This window comes from Zingiber officinale, chromosome 9B (genome assembly GCF_018446385.1).
Source record: "Zingiber officinale cultivar Zhangliang chromosome 9B, Zo_v1.1, whole genome shotgun sequence".
Lineage (NCBI taxonomy): Eukaryota > Viridiplantae > Streptophyta > Magnoliopsida > Zingiberales > Zingiberaceae > Zingiber > Zingiber officinale.
Window position 1 is genome coordinate 60,327,516 of NC_056003.1, and position 18,013 is coordinate 60,345,528.

Consider the following 18,013-nt stretch of genomic DNA (forward strand, 5'->3'; position numbering starts at 1 on the left):
TCAGTTGATTGATCCTCCTATTCGGTCGACCAATCCACCTGGATTATGTAAAACAGAGTTAGTATGCACAGTAGTATAAAATATCCCTGCAACGCAAAGTTAGCATAGTAATAATCCATGAATAGTAAAATGAATGAGTAGTAATTGACAGTAAAACTGTCTTGATCTCAACTTGGAAACCTTATTGGTTTCTTTAGTTGGATCAGGGACCTAAGGTTGTTCCTTTCAGTAACAAACAAGCATGTAATCTTTTCCTTTAGCAATTATTCTCCATTACAATACCCATAAGTCAGCTATCTAAGGGAAGTGCTCGAAATTTTTTATTAGAAACAAGGGTCTCTATATTACAAACACGTATTAATCAACTAGAGACAGAACTAAATATTTTGGATAAAAAATAACGGAAAACCTTCCTTCATTTTCTTCTCAGGCTTCTCCTGATAAAGATAAAGGCTTACAAATTACACTAGTAAATATAAACAAAGATCTAGTCTTCATAAAAGCCTCTAGTATATGTAATACGGGAAAGACTCTAGATATTAGAGTCAAATGTCTGGTAAATATCCATAGTCATGAGTTTACTTTACATGCCTCTTGTTGGTTAGTCCTAGGAAAACGTACCGATTCCACTGTACAAAATTTTTTTGTACAAGTGTCGAACCTTTTCTTAAATAACCTATTGTGTTCTTTAGAAGTTAAATTAGAAATCGCAGACGGAACTTAACATCATTGATGTCAAATTTAATTTATCTGTTTTTAATGGTTTAGATTTGAATCGCAAGCGAAACTTAACACTATTGATTCAAATCCACCTATGTTATCAATTTCATTAAATATTAATTTCTAAAATTGGCTTCCAAGACTGCATGGCGAGACACATGGCCTTCTTGGATATGGGAGCAACCACCACCGCCTAGACAAAGCCTTTTAAGGAAAGCTAATATTTAATTTCCTTAAATAACTCTAGGTTAACCAAAAAGAACAATCGAATCACAAATTCGAAAAACAAAATAAAAGAAACACATCTTCGAAACAAATCCAAAAATCTAGAATCTAATGCCTCTTGTGTTTGGAATTCATACAAAAGAAATACAACTAGTATGATGCGGAAATTAATTACTAATTATACCTTCCTTTGTAAACTTTAATGACCTCTTGATCTTCTACCGTATTCCTCTTCTTATCCCAGACGTTGTGTGGGCAATGATCTACCGAGATGAGAATCCACCTAAGCCACCTTCTTCTCCAAGCATGATTCGACCACCACAAATATTCCATGAATAGATGTGGTTCGGCTACCACCACCAAGCTCTAAGGGATGCTTCCTTTCTCTCCTTCTTCTCCATGCTAGAATCTGACCACCTTCAAGCTCCATGAGATGATGAGGTTCGGCCAATGAAGAAGAAAGAAAAGGAAGAAGAAAGAACTTCTATGGCCGACCACACCAAGGAAAAGAGGGAGAGAAAAAGAATAGAATCGTTAGCCATGAAGGCACCTCTACCCCCTTTTTTATAATCCTTGGTCTCGGCAAATAAGGAAATTTAAATAAAAACTTCCTTAATTCTTATGCCATGAAAAGGAAAATTTATTTAATTAAAAACAATTTTCTCTTCTCAATTTATAATGACCGACCACTATTAAAAACAAAACAAGAGAGTTTTAATTAACACAAGAATTAAAACTTCCTAATTTGTCTCCGAAAATTTATAAAAAAAAAATTTCTCCAATAATTTTTCCCTTCATGGTGGATTATAAAAAGGAAATTTTATAAATTAAAATATTTCTTTTAAACATGTGGATGATTTCCAAAAAGGAAAGTTATCTCTAAAAATCAAAATCTCCTTTCAATCTACAAATAAGGAAAGATATCAAATCTTTTCTTAATCTTTTGTAGAAACTTATAAAAGAAATATTTAATTTTTTAAACTCTCTTTTAAATCATGAACATCGTTAAAAAAGGAAAGTTTTTTAAAATTAAAATCTACCTTTCAATCTACAAATAAGGAAAGATTTCAAATCTTTTCTTAATCCTTTGTAGAAAGCTATAAAAGGAAATATTTAAATTTTAAACTCTCTTTTAAAACCATGGAATCCACATAAGAAAAAATTTATAAATAAAATCCTTTTTAATATGATGTGGTCGGCCACATCATGCTTAGACTCCAAGCATTGGCCGACCACCAACTTGGCTCAACCTTTGGGTCTTGGCCGGCCCTATCTTGGGTTCGAAGCTAACTTGGCCGACCACCAAAAGTGGGTAAGAAGATGGGTATGTGGTGGATATAAATCTCTATATACAAGAGGCTACGATAGGGACCGAGAGGAGGAATTGGTTTTGGTCTCCCGATGAAATTAAGCTTCCCGTGTTCGCCCCGAACACACAACTTAATTCCATCAATAATAATTCGTTCTACTAAAGAACTATTATTGTACTACTGCACCAATCCCAAATTACATTTTGGGCTCCTTCTTATTATGAGTGTGTTAGTCTCCTTGTGTTTAAGATGTCGAATGTCCACTAATTAAATGAGTTACTGACAACTCACTTAATTAATATCTTAGTCTAAGAGTAGTACCACTCAACCTTATCGTCATGTTGGACTAAGTCCACCTGCAGGGTTTAACATGACAATCCTTATGAGCTCCTCTTGGGGACATTATCAACATAGATCACTAGGACACAATTTCCTTCTATAATCAACAACACACAATATAAGTGATATCATTTCCTAACTTATCAGCCTTATTGATTTATCGAACTAAATCTCACCCATTGATAAATTAAAGAAATAAATATCAAATATATGTGCTTGTTATTATATTAGGATTAAGAGCACATACTTCCATAATAACTAAGGTCTTTATTCCTTTATAAAGTCAGTATAAAAAGAAACGACCTCTAATGGTCCTACTCAATACACTCTAAGTGTACTAGTGTAATTATATAGTTAAGATAAACTAATACCTAATTACACTGCAACCTTCCAATGGTTTGTTCCTTTCCATCTTGGTCATGAGCTACTGTTTATAATTTATAAGGTGTTAATAACATGATCCCCTGTGTGTGACACCATACACCATATTATCTACAATATAAATTAATTGAACAACTACATTTATCATAAATGTAGATATTTGACCAATGTGATTTTTATTTCTAGATAAATGTTTATACCAAAAGCTAGGCTTTTAGTATACACTCTAACACCTTTCTAGATAGTGGAGCCACTAACTCCGCAATAGATGAAAATACACTTCTTTTAGTCATGCCAACAACTTTTATAAAAACATCATCATAACCATTAATCAGTACACAATTTGATGGTCAATACTTAGCTTGTACAAACTTCATCACTAATGTTCATCTCAGGTTTTATAATAACTATGACAAATATATCACACCATTCTCACTCTCTAAACTTTGGATTAAATCATTATTACATCCTAATATTCACTTAAGTTTATACTTAAATTTCCTTTTAGCACCAGATAGAGCTTTCCTTCTAACTAAGGATTATGCTCTTTTCTTTTCCTCACTCATAGTATCACCTATAATCTCAGACTATCCATCTATTATCCACCCTTTAACCATCAAATCACAAATAGAAACCATGTCACCTGATACTATGAATAATACTTCATCTTGTCAATGTTTTCCAAAAATGCCTGTGAATAGGCAAGTAAGCCAACACCATCTAGTATTAGCCAAACTTGTGCTATAACTCTTTCTGACTATCAAGATCAAGAAAACTTGCCTTACTTGACTGGTCAAGCCCTATATCTGATCTTGATGATGCTAGAGTATATACTAAAAGTCTAGCTTTTGCATAAACATTTAAGAATCATATTAGTCAAATGTCTACATTTATATGTAAAGTGTAGTTGTTCAATTAATTTATATTAAACATAACATGGTGTGTAGTGCCACACACAAAAAATCATGTTATCAGTTCCTTATAAATTATAAACAGTAGCTTACGACTAAGATGAATAGGAACAAATTATTGGAATAGTCGTAGTGGAATTTGGTATTAATTTATCTTGACTATAAAATTACACTAGTACACTCTAAGTGTATTAAGCAGGACCATTTAAGGTAAGTTTCTTTTTATACTGACTGAATAAAAGAACGAGACCTTTGTTATTATGGAAGTGTGTGCTTTTAATCCTGATATAATGACAAGCACATATATTTAGTATTTATTTCTTTAATTTATCAAAGGGTACGATTTAGTTCGATAAATCAATAGGCCCGATAAGTTGAGAAATGATATTATTTATAGTGTGTATTATTGATTATAGAAGAAACTGTGTCCTAGTAATCTAGGTTGATAATGTCCCCAAGAGGAGCTCATAAGGATTGTCATATAAACCTTGCAGGTGGACTTAGTCCGACATGACGATAAGGTTGAGTGGTACTTCTCTTGGAGCTAGATATTAATTAAATGAGTTGTCAGTAACTCATTTAATTAGTGGGTATTTGATATCTTAAACACAGGGAGACTAACACACTCATGATAAGAAGGAGCCCATATAGTAATATGGGATTGGTGCGGTAGTTCAATAATAACTCTTTAGTGGAATGAGTTATTATTGATGAACTTGAGTTGGGTGTTCAGGGCGAACACGGGAAGCTCAAGTTCATCGGGAGACCAAAATCAATTCCTCCTCTCGGTCCCTGTCGCAGCCTCTTAATTATAAAGTGTTATACTCACTCATACCCACCTTCTTACCCACCTTAAGGTGGCCGACCAAGCCTAGCTTAGAGCCCAAGCTAGGGCCGGCCAAACCAAGGTGAGTTGGTTTCAAGAGGTGACCAACCCTAGCTTGAGCCCAAGCTTAGGTGGTCGGCCACAATAAAATAAAAGGGATTTTATTTTTAAAATCTTTTCTTATGTGGAAGTCATGGTTTTAAAAGAGAGTTTAAAATTTAAATCTTTTCTTTTATAGCTTTCTACAAAGGTTAAGAGAAAGGTTTAATATCTTTCCTTATTTGTAGTTAAAAGGAAGATTTTAATTTTTGATAAAACTTTCCTTTTTTTGTAACCATCCTCATAGTTTTAAAAGAGAGTTTTAAAAAAATATAAATCTTTCCTTTTATAACTTTCTACAAAATATTAAAAGAAAGATTTGATATTTTTCCTTATTTGTATATTGAAAAGGAAGATTTTAATTTTGAGAAAACTTTCCTTGTAACCATTCCCATGATTTAAAAGAGAGTTTTTAAAATTAAATCTTTCCTTTATAGTTACTACAAAAGATTAAGAGAAAGATTTGATATCTTTCCTTATTTATAGTTAAAAGGAAGATTTTAATTTTAGAGAAAACTTTCCTTAATTTTAATCATCCATATGTTTTAAAAGAGAGATTTTAATTTATAAAACTTTCCTTTTATAACCAATCATGAAGGGAATTTTTTAAGAGAAATTTTTATTTTAAAAATTTCCGAAAATAAATTAGGAAGTTTTAATTTTGTGTTTAAAACTTTCCTTGTTTGGAGGAATTAAGGTGGCCGGCCATTAGAGGTTTAATAAGGAAATTCTAATTAAATTTTCCTTCTTAAACATTGGCAAGGAATATAAGGAAGTTTTATTTATAAAACTTTCCTTATTTGCCAAGACCAATGGATATAAAAGAGAGAGTAGAGATGCCTCACCTCATAAAAATATATCTTCTATTATTCCTCTCTTCCTTGGTTAGTGGCCGACCCCTCTCTTCATCTCCCTCTCCTATTCTTCTTCCTTGGCCGGCGACATCTTCATCTCAAGGAATTTGGTTGGTGGCCAGATCTTGTTAAAGGAAGAAGGAGAGATATGAGGTTTTGTTTCTTAGCATCCCTTAGAGCTTGGTGGTGGCCGAACCTCATCTTCTCTTGGAGTTCTTGTGGTGGCCGAAACTTGCTTGTAGAAGAAGGAAGCTTGGGTGGATTCTCGTCTCGATAGATCGTCATCCACATGACATCCGAAATAAGAAGAGGAATACGACAAAAGATCGTGAGGTCTATAAGCTATAAAAGGTATAACTAGTTATTAGTTTCCGCATCATAACTAGTTCATCTTTTTATTTAGATCTTGAAATATCAAACACAAGAGGCTAATGAATCTAGGTAATCGAATTTATATTTTTGATTTTATGTTTCTTTTATTTTTTTTTGAACTTGTGATTCGATTGTTCCTTTTGGTTAAACCTAGGGTTACTATAAGGAAATTAAATATTAAATTTCATTGAAAGGCTTTGTCTAGGAAGTGGTGGATGCTCCCATACACAAGAAGGCCTAGTGTCTCGCCATGTTTAACCTGGAAGCCTATTTCTGAAATTAATATTTAATTGAATTTATAACATGGGTGGATTTGAATCAATAATGTTAAGCATTGTTGCGATCCAAGTCTAAACCACTAAGAACAGATAAGTTGAATTTGGAATCAATAATGTTAAGTTCCGTTTGTGATTCTAAATTTAATTTCTAAAGAACACAATAGGTTGTTAGGAAAGGTTCAGAACTTGTACAAAATTTTTGTACAGAGGAATCAGTACGATATTCCGAGTAGCAATCAACAATTGGTATCAGAGCTAGGGTTTGCCTCTGTGTGTTTAGTTTTTAGTTTAATTATACACATGTCATACATAATTTAGGCATGATAATAGTAGGATATGCTAACTCTGTGGTTATAGGCTTCAACTATCATGGCTTATTGTGATTGTGTGTGATTGGACCCTCAGACATGTCGAGGGCATTTTGTGTATTAGTTATTAGGATTTTACTTTTTTGTTCGATCTAGACTTTATGTACATTCCCTTGTGGAATGTAGGATCGAGTATGTAAATTTCTATTTTTGTCGTGGATCGTATCCTTGCAAGGCGTGGTACTATTGGAGGACCAGAGGCGCAGCGGAAAAGGAAGCTCGATGGACACGACGACATGAGCCCTAGGACTGGTGGTTAGAGTTGACGACTGCTAGGGCTGGCGGCACACGAAGGACAGTGATGAAAGAAGCCATAATAGTTGGAAAATTATATTTCCATATTTATTACTTTTATTTACTGTAATGTGTGTGATGTGTGCTTGCAGGGTTAAAATTCCTCACCTTAAATAACTAAGTGGGAGAGGGATTAGTAAATAAATTCTGCGGTCTCCATTACTGGTTTGTAAGTGATGCAACAAACTTGTGTATTGGCTCTGAGTGCATCCCTCCACAACGGATGGGTTTGTTTACGGATCACTAGATCAAACTTTCTTATTGGATGATTATAGGAAATTATTTAGGATGTGTGTGATCTTCTCCAACTGAAGGGGCGCAATTCTATTTAATGGACTTAGTATCAAGTAATGGTATACACTTAGGAACATTTAATAGTATCCTCCCCAACGGAGTCACTTCTATTATATGTGTGATCGAAGGAAAACCAACTATTAATTTGTCATAAAATTAGGTTGACAAGATAATAAAATTAATGGGTAAAACCCTTCTTACAAATGTTTGAATTTGTATACATCCACACTAATGTAGCATACAAAATTCACGGTGTTTGAGGTAATTTTATTTGTCATAAAGTGAGGTTGACAAGATAATTAATGGGTAAAACCCTCCTCTTACAAATGTTTGAATTTGTATACATCCACACTAACGTGATATACAAAATTCACTGTATTTGAGGTGTTGGTGAATTTAAATGATATTGTTTTGAGGAATCAATATTATTTTAAATTCTAAAGTTTTGGCCAAATATTTGATCGAAGGAAGACCAACTATTAATTTTATTTGTCATAAAGATAGGTTGACAAGATAATAAAATTAATAAAATCTCCTCTTACAAATGTTTGAATTTGTATACGTTCACACTAACGTGGCATACAAAATTCACGGGGATTTTGAAGTGTTGGTCTTGACCAAATATTTTTGTGATTCTTAGGATTTTAAATATTTTTAATCCTCTAGCTGTTATACTATAGAATAGATTTAGTCATCCCAATTATAATGATTGAAAATAAAACTTAGACACTAAGGTGGGCTGTCCTCTCAGAACTAAGAACAATAAATGTGTATTTTATTCATTAGTTGTTGAAACATATTTAGTGATGTTATCAACCGGTACCTGGTATGTAGATACGGGAGCCACTGATCATGTCTGCAATTCATTACAGGGGTTCCAGAAAATCTGACAACTATATAAATCACCATCTATATGGGCACTGTTGCAAAAGTAGCAGCTGTTGCAGTGGGAGGTGTTTATCCTCTAATAGGAATAAAACATGGATTTTGAAAAATTGTCTTTACGTACCAAGTTTTCGAAAGAACTTGAATTCAGTTTCTAAACTATTCAAAGAACTTGATATTCTGTCTATTTTGATAACAAAGTTGTTATCAAGAAAAATAGGGAAGTTATCTGTTCTGGTATGTTGGTTGGCAATTTATATATTCTATAATCCAATAACTCCCACGATGTAATAAATGGAAATTAATAACACATCTTCTAACTCTAATAAGAGAAAGCAACCTTCGGAAATAAACCAATCATATCTTTGGCATATAAGGCTAGGTCATATTAACTTGAGTATGATTCAAAGGATAATAGCCGATGAACTTTTGGGTTTATTGGTGGTGGAAAACTTTCCAACCAGTGAGTCTTACTTAGAAGGAAAAATGACCGGCAGGTCTTTTAAGTCTAAAGGGTATAGAGCCAAAGATATGTTGGAATTAGTTCATTCTGATTTGTGTGGACCTATGACTATCCAGGCAAGAGGTGGTTTCGAATATTTTGTCTCTTTTTAGACGACTATTCGAGATATGGGTACATTTACATGATGCGTCGCAAGTCTGAGTGCTTTGATAAGTTTAAAGAGTACAAGGCTGATGTGGAGAAACGTCATGGTAAAAGTATCAAGACACTACGGTCTGATCGTAGTAACGAGTACCTCTTAGGAGAGTTTAGGAGTCACTTATCGGAAGTCGGGATTCAATCCCAACTGACTGCACCACACCCCAACAGAATGGTGTGGCGATACGAAGGTATATGACTCTTATGGAAATGGTTAGATCAATGATGAGTTACCAAATTCATTGAAAGGATATACTCTGGAAACGACAATGAACATAGTACCTTCTAAGTTAGTACCCTCTACTCTCATAGAATTGTGGAATAGGCGTAAGCCTAGTCTGAAGCATATTCGGATTTGGGGTAGTCCAACACGTGTGCTGAAGGGAGACACTAATCACGTATAGAAGTTCACTTGGTTGTGGGTTATCCTAGATAAACGAAAGGTGGTTTATTTTATAGTCCTAAAAAATCAGAAGGTCATTGTTGGAACCAATGGCTAATTTTTAGAAGAGGACTATGTTAAGCCCATGAGTAAAATTGTTCTTAAGGAAATAATAAAGGACACATCTAATCTAGTACCAACAGAATAAGATGAGATACCACAAGAAACTGCAACACGTGTCACAAATGATGCACAATTACATGTTGAGACTGATGTGCCAGCTAGAGGGGGAGTGAATAACGTTTCTTCGCGCTTGCATTGATTTGCTTCGTCTTGATATGCAGCGGAATATAAAATACAAACACACAACAAACCAACACGCTAACACCTAGGGTTTACTTGGTATCCACCTCAAGAAGAAGTGACTAATCCAAGGATCCACACATGACACGCTCCTCCACTATGAAAACCCTCCTTCTCGGTCGCAGCCGAAGGCGGAGAAGCCTTGTACAAACTCACTCACAACACAAATACAAATACAAGAAGAAACTATAAGAATACAAGTAAATACACCTTTCTTCTTGCTACTTATTGTTGCCTCTTGAACCTTGGAGATACCCCCAAGTGCCTTCAAGAATTAGCGTGAGTACTGGAGAAATCACTGTGAAGACCGTTGTAAGCTCACAGGAGAAAATCGCAAAGATCTCGCGAAGAAAACGCTCCGCCCAGACTATATACAGTGCCTCCAATCGATCGAAATCAACCCTAATCGATTTCCACGTTAGCACCGCTCCATCGCAATCATCCATCACCTGCATCCTGCGCAACGGTCGAATCCCAATCGATCGGCCAATCGATTGGGATAGTCTGAATCGATCGGTGGATCGATTCAGATGCTTTCTGTGTTCTCGCGATCGCGTAAGAACTCCCCTGCCCGATTGATCGGCTGATCGATCGGCAGCTCCCAATCGATCGCTCGATCGATTGGGAAGGCCTCTGTGCTCGTGAATTATAGTCCTAATCGATCGACGAATCGATTGGGCCCTTCCTCCTTTCGCAGCACACTCCAATCGATCTGCTGATCGATTGGACCCTGGTTCAATTGATCGCCCGATCAATTGACCATCCTGGACTTGACTCAAACTCAAGTCCAAAGTCTCTAACCCAACTTCTGGTCAACCGTGACCTGTTAGGTCTCCATGCCTAGTATTTAGCCACACCCAACCAACTTCGAACTAGCCTTCTAGCCTCCTCCGTTAGCCTTGCGTCCCTCGGATATCTCCCCATCCTTCATGCCTTGCCTTCAGGAGCTTCCTTCGGCCTCATCCTAGTTATCGAGTTCTCCTTGCCAAGTCACACTAGGACTTACTGTCACGTTCCGCAAGTGTACGGAAATGTCGCAAGTAATATAAAAGATTATCGTATCCACAGGGGCTGGAATAAGCACTAGAAATATCTCAAAGCGAATTAGCTAAACAACTAATCAATTGGTTTCAAATGCTAGGATGAAAAACAAATCTAAAATGAAAGATTAACAAACAAGAGTTTGGAGTTTGAGTTATGATAAAGGGAGGTTCTAGGAGTTTTGGTTTCTTTGTAAGATCTCTTGAATGTATATGGTTTACCAATTCTTATTTCTCAATTGTCTAATATTTGTAGAAGGTTGCCGGTTCTCTCTTGCAATAGATAACCGGCTTAGGACTGAAAAATGTACCTAAATGTGATCAATTAGATATGAACCTACGTTGTCCTTACACAGGATTGCACCTATTACTATGCTTCCCTCGGATACTAACATAGAAGTTCATAGCTTCTTAACCCCTAAAGATACAAGGATTGAATCATTAAATTTATCCTACCCTCTTGAATATTCTCATTTCCCCTTCAAGGTTATCCCTCAAACGTCCTTACACGGGCTTGCACCTGTCACGTGGATCCCTCGGAAAATCGAGTGAGAGTTAATCTCTACAAAGTCTATAAGATATTCAAACAATCAATCAAGAATAAGAATTAAGCCCTAATCACAATTAATCATTCAAGATCCAATTGATACAAACTAGGCAACATCATAGAAATAAAGAAATGGCAAATCCACAAGAGTTTATATCAATTTATCTCACAAATACTCCCTCCATCCTAGAACACAAAGATCTACTCCATAAAACGAAGAAAGAAAACCAAAGATAAGAAGATTACAAGCATTTCTTCAATCCCAATCCAAGAAGAGGAGAGAAAGAAAACTTATCTACAATATAGCTCCATCTTCGGATCCAATCCTCGCTCCCGGAGTCGAATTCGCCAAGATCTCCTTTTAGATCGTCCAAAAATCCTCCCAAGAATGGGAGGAATCCACCAAATCTTGCTTTCTCCCAAAGAGGAGAAGATCCCCTTTCAAATCTTCAAAGAGGCTTTAAATAGAGGGGGCTTTCGGGCGCCACACGACCCTGAGGCATGGTCGTGTGAGGTTCACACGGCCAGAGCCTTTCCCCTCTCTGCCATCCATACACGGCCGTGTGGTGTACACGGCCGTGGACAACTCCCATCAAGACCTCCAAGCACGGCCATGTAGATCCACACGGCCTGGATTGCCCTAGCTTCTGGAAACCTAGCACGACCGTGTGGTGCACATGGCCAGAACACTTTTAAGCACTGGGAGCCCTGCACAGCCATGTGGTGCACACAACCAGGGCCTTCTTAGTCTCTGGAAACCTTACATGACCGTGTAGATCCACACGGCCATGTAAGGATTAAACTCTGATTTGCTTCAAGACTTGGCACAACCGTGTGAGGTTCACACGACCAGGCCAAGTTCCTTGTCTGTTTCTCCTGGTTGACCACACGGCCAGAGCACTCCACCCAGGTAGGGTCTTGTGTGGCACACAACCAAGTGCTTTCTCCAATGCTTAGCTCATAAGTTTGTCCAAGAATGTAGAATCTTCACCAAATTCGACTCCTGTGTATAAAAAGTGCACAAAAAGCAGATCTCCGAACAAAAAGAGTAAATATGTTAAAAGGAAAGCTGGAAGTATAAAAATGCATAGATCAAGCATGCTCAAAGTATGTGAATATGCGCCAAAATATGCATAAAAGTATATAAAATCTACGCACATCACTTACCTTCCCAAGATCATATGCTTGGACTTACAACCTTTGCCAAGATCACACTTGGACTTTCCAATTGCCTGGTTCCTCACCAGGACTTTCTCCTTTTCCAAGATCACACTTGGACTTTCCAATTGCCTGGTTCCTCACCAGGACTTTCTCCTTTGCCAAGATCACACTTGGACTTTCCAACTGCCTGGCTCCTCACTAGGGCTTTCTCCTTTGCCAAGATCACACTTGGACTTTCCAACTGCCTGGCTCCTCACCAGGACTTTCTCCTGCCTAGCTCCTCACTAGGACTTTCCAAATGCCTAACATCCAGTTAGGACTTTCCCAGTCAAGTCTCCTGTCAACCTTGACCTACTTGACTTGTATTCTCATCAACCTGGTCTACCCTTTGACCATCTCCATAACCGGACGATTGCTCCAATAAACTCCTTATATTGTCAAACATCAAAACTTAAATCCTGACTTAAGCTTGACTCAACTCAAGCTTAGTCAAACTAATCAAACTTGACATTGGGAAATTGCCCCAACAATCTCTCCCTTTTTGATGTTTGACAATACCCCTAAGTTAGGCTAAATCCCATAGCCTTAACATCTTCTTTATCACAAGGCTAAATCTCATAGCCTTAATCACTTATTTACACCAAGGCTAAATCCCATAGCCTTAACCTCTTCTTTATACCAAGGCTAAATCTCATAGTCTTAACCTCTTCTTTATCACAAGGCTAAATCCCATAGCCTTAACCCTTTCATGACAAGGCATGAATGAAGGTTTCCTTCATTCTCTCCCTTTCCTAGAGGGCAAACTCCCCTGCTTGGGATGAAGGCCTAACTTAACCTTCCATTCTCCCCCTTTGTCACACATCAAAAACTGAAAACAAACTCTTCTCCATAAGAGTTAACTCTACGTTGTTTATAACCTCACATGTTGTTAACAACCCCACAATGAAGATCTCATATTCTTCATTGCCGCCAAAGCTCCCCCTTGAGCTCTACTTCACTTCACAATGCTCATCCTAGAGTATGCATCAACTTTCCAATGAAACTCTCATTCATTATATTCAATGCTCCCCCTTGAGCAGTAATCTTCTTCTCAATGCTCATCCAAGAGCTTTTTCACTTTACCAATGAAGGTCCGATCCCCTTCATTAATCCAATGCTCCCCCTTGAGCATTAACCTACTCCACAATGCTTATTCAAAAGCATTTATCATTCTAGCAATGAAGATAACCAATCTTCCATTGTTCCCCAATACTTGACCTTGAGTATTATCCATCACGAAGGTTTAACCCCCTTCCAAGGTCCTTGAAGATAAATTTTCATGCATTCAAGGAGTAACTTCCCCTAAAAATATGGTTAAATTTCTATCATTGCACCAACAATAACTTGGAGTTCCTAAACAGTTAGGAAAACCAAAACTTGAAGTTTTAAGGTTCAATATTCAATAATGAAACTAAACCCCAACCTAAATTTCACCTAAGTCTACTTTAAGCAATCCATACTTGCTTTCACTATGAAAACTCCCCCTACATATATACAAGTGTATTCCAAAGGGTTAGGAATGGTTAATGACCCTTGAAAACCAAAACTTGAAGTTTTGAAGTTCTAAAATTCGAAATTGAAACTAAACCCCATCCTAAACTTCACTTTGATTTATCTTAACCAATCCATAAATGTTTTCATCAAGAAAACTCCACCTTAAATGTATACAAATGTATTCCAAGGGATTTGGAATGATTATTGGAACTTGAAGTGGCTTAATGTGTGGAAATCAGGCTTTCCCAGTCATAATCAGACTTCCCAATCGATTGAAGTTGGGACTCAATCAATTGAAATCACTTCAATCGATCCATTGATCAATTCCGCAAGCTACTGTTCGCAGAAATTCCCTATGAATCGATCCACTGATCGATCCATCCTGGGTCAATCGATTGACTGATCGATCCACTAACTCTCTGTTCACAAGAATTGACTTCCCAATTGATCGACTGATCGATTAAAACCATCCCAATCGATCGGCTGATCGATTGAGTTTCTGATTTCTTGAAATTCAATTTCAGCAAAATTCAGAAACTCCCCAAAAATTTTACAAAACTCTAAAAATCATGAAAACTTATGTAGACATTATTTAGAATATACTTTATCAAGGAAAAATAGTTTTCTATGAAAATACTACTTATTTTCAAAGATTGACACAAATTCGAAAAGTCTTGAAAACTTCAATGTTTTCTCCTAGTTTATGTCTAACTTTACAATGATGATTACTATCAAAAAATAGTCTTCACCAAGATTTTCCAAAAGCATTTTAAAATTATTTTCAAAACCAATATCCAACCATGTTCTTTGGGCTCAATGCACATGACTTGTACATTAGCTTTCCCAATGATTGGAAATCACATGACTATGTACTTTGATGAATCTAAAACTCAACAAGATGTACTAAATCAACATCTTGAGTTTTGTTCACCATCCTAACATCTCACTTGCATCTAATGTGTATCAAAACACATACAAGTCACCTTATGATCATTTGTGAGATGTATATTTGGTTTTGCCCTAAACTAAGGGATCATGCAGCTCTATCTAGGCATTGTGAAAATCATGATTATCCATCTAGAATGTCACTTGATATAATCCCACTTATTGGGACACTTCCATTCATAATAAATGCATTTTGTCCTTAATTATACAGAAATTGACATAATGTATGATGATTAATGTCATACATCAAAATAAGTAATTTTCAAAAGAAAAGGATGCTATAGCTACATGATGTATGTATGGCATGACATGGTATTTTTGTGTTTTTCATAATAAAAATGAATGCAACGCATGATGTCATGACATATGATAGGCAATCAATTATGACATTTTAGCATAAATAAAATATACCTAGATAGGCTATCTAAGCATCCTTAATCCTATGCTAAACCTTAAAGTTTAATCCTAGATTGCCTATTTCTTGAAGAAATGCCAAACCCCAACTTGACATTTCTTTTACCCCTTTCTGTTTGACACAAATTACTCCTCTTAAGAATTACACGTTGAGACTTAAGATTTAGATTTGTTCTTAGTTCCTTAAGAACATACTAAGATCTCAACTAGCCATTTCTTATCCTTTTTCCAAGTGTACCAACTTACATTAAATGTGATTCCTTAAAGTTTGGCACAACTTACTCTTCCAAGGAGTAATTAATTTTATTAAGCTTTAAATTGTCCCTTAGCCCCCTTACAAGAATACCAAATTTCCAACTTGACATTTCTTTTTGCATGTGTGCCAAATTAAAGTTAAGTCCAATTCCTCAAGACTTGGCACATTTTACTCTTTCTAAGAGTGACAATTTAGATTAAGGTTTACATTTCCCTTAATTCCATAAGAGAATGCTGAATTCCAAATTTGACATTACTTTTGCTTCTCTCAAGTGTGTCAATTTAAATTAGATTCAACTTCTCAAATTTTGATACATTTTACTCTTTCAAAGAGTAACCCAATAATCCCAAAGATTAACAATAACCTTGAAAATGCTCTCCAAGTGCCAACTTCATCAAGGTTGGGTTGACTACCCTTCCAATTAGAGTTGACACTCTCTAAACCCATCTAGGGTGTAGAGAATATACTCATAGGAACCCAAAACCTATTGATGCTCCTTGGATGCTTTAGGTACTCACTAGGGATAACTTCCCTAGATACCTTCATAAGGATCTTTCTAGGCTTCTTAGAAACCTTGGTCACTACTACTAGGTCACTCCTAGGGATAACTTCCCTTGTAACCTTCTTTGTGACTTTATTTGGCCTTTTTGGAACCTTTGTCACCTTTACTAGGTCAACTTTAGGGATGACCTCCCTTGTGACTTTCTTTGTGACTTTGTTAGACTTCTTAGAAGTCTTAGTCACATTGATCTTGCCAAAAGTACCTTTAGGGATTCCTTCCCTAGTATCCTTGAATTGACCTTTACACCTAGGGTTGGTCCCATAGGTATATGGAACCCTATGAAAGGAAGTCACATCCTTTTTGGTTTTAGGTTTGTATCCCAAACCCCTATAGCCATTGGATGACTCTTGTCTAACTTTTCTTAGGTTATGCTCATTTTGAACCCTAAGCATGTTTTCCATTCTTGCTAATGTCCTTTCTAAACTATCAAGTCTTGTCCTCAAGACTTGGGTTTCACTCCATAAATCCCTAGATTTCGGTTTTTCATTGAATCCTTGAGCATTTCTATTTTTAGGTACATATCTAAAGTCCTTAGAATTATTGCCTAAGTTGCTATCTACCTTCCTAAACTTAGGTATGGTAGATCTAGCATGAGGAGAAATATATTTATCCTTAGTGCCATCATGCTTCCTACTTTCATGATAATTAGCATTAAAATGATAAGAATTATTTTTAGCATACTTTTTATCATGTGTTAAAGAAATAGATTCATTAAATGATACATTTGTTTTTACCTTGGAAGCTCCCCTTTGACTTTGGTTGTTTTCCTCTCTTTAGGACATTGACTTCGGTAATATCCTTTTTGTTTGCATGAGAAGCACACAATGTGCTCCTTGCCTTTGTGTTTCGTGGGGCCAACCACTTTAGGCTTCTTCTTAGCCTTGGTTGCCACTTGGCCCTTCTTCTTGGCCAATTTTGGACACTTGCTCTTATAGTGTCCATGTTCTCTACACTCAAAACAAATGATATGATTTTTGTTATTTACAATTGAAGTTTCTATACCTTTGCTTGTAGGAATGATGCTTGATTCTCCATTTGATTTATCTTGCATTATGGAAGTTACATCATCTTCTTCTTCTTCTCCTCTTGAGGGTGTGGGTGCTTCCATCTCTTCAACTCTTGAGGACGTGGATACTTCCACCTCTTCCTCTCTTGAAGATGTAGAATATCTCTCACCTTCTTCCTTCTCCTCAGAGCCCTTCTTCTCCTCGAATGTTGACTTTATGTCAACATCGGATTGATCCTTCTCTTCTTGGACCAATGAGTCCTTCTCCTTAGGCTCATCCACTCCTTGAAATTGAGTGGGGTTCTCATGATAGGCAATGACCTTTTTCCAAAGATCACTTGCACTTGGGCATTCACCTACACTCAAAATTATGTTAGAGGGTAATATATTTAGCAAAATTTTTGTTACCTCCTTATCCACCTCCGCTTGCTCCCTTTGTTCCTCGGTCCAATGTCGAGGTTGGAGGTGCTTACCCTTCTTATCAGTTGGAGCTTCAAATGGGTCCTCCAAAACAACTCATTGGTTCCAATCCATTTGGAACCATGTCTCCAACCGAGTTCTCCAAAAATTGAAGTCCTCTTTGTCATACGGAGGTGGAATTCGGATATCCTATCCGAGTGATCCTTCGGACTCCATCTTCATCTTCCTATAGCTTCTTGCTCTCTTGGCGGTTAGTCCGTAGAAGAGCGACCTTACTCTGATACCAATTGTTGGGACCGATGTGCCCGCTAGAGGGGAGGGGTGAATAACATTTTTTCGTGCTTGTGTTGATTTGCTTCATCTTGATATGCAACGGAAAATAAAATACAAACACACAACAAACCAACATGCTAACACCTAGGGTTTACTTGGTATCCACCTCAAGAAGAGGTGACTAATCTAAGGATCCACACATGACACGCTCCTCCACTATGAAAACCCTCCTTCTCGGTCGCAGCCGAAGGCGGAGAAGCCTTGTACAAACTCACTCACAACACAAATACAAGA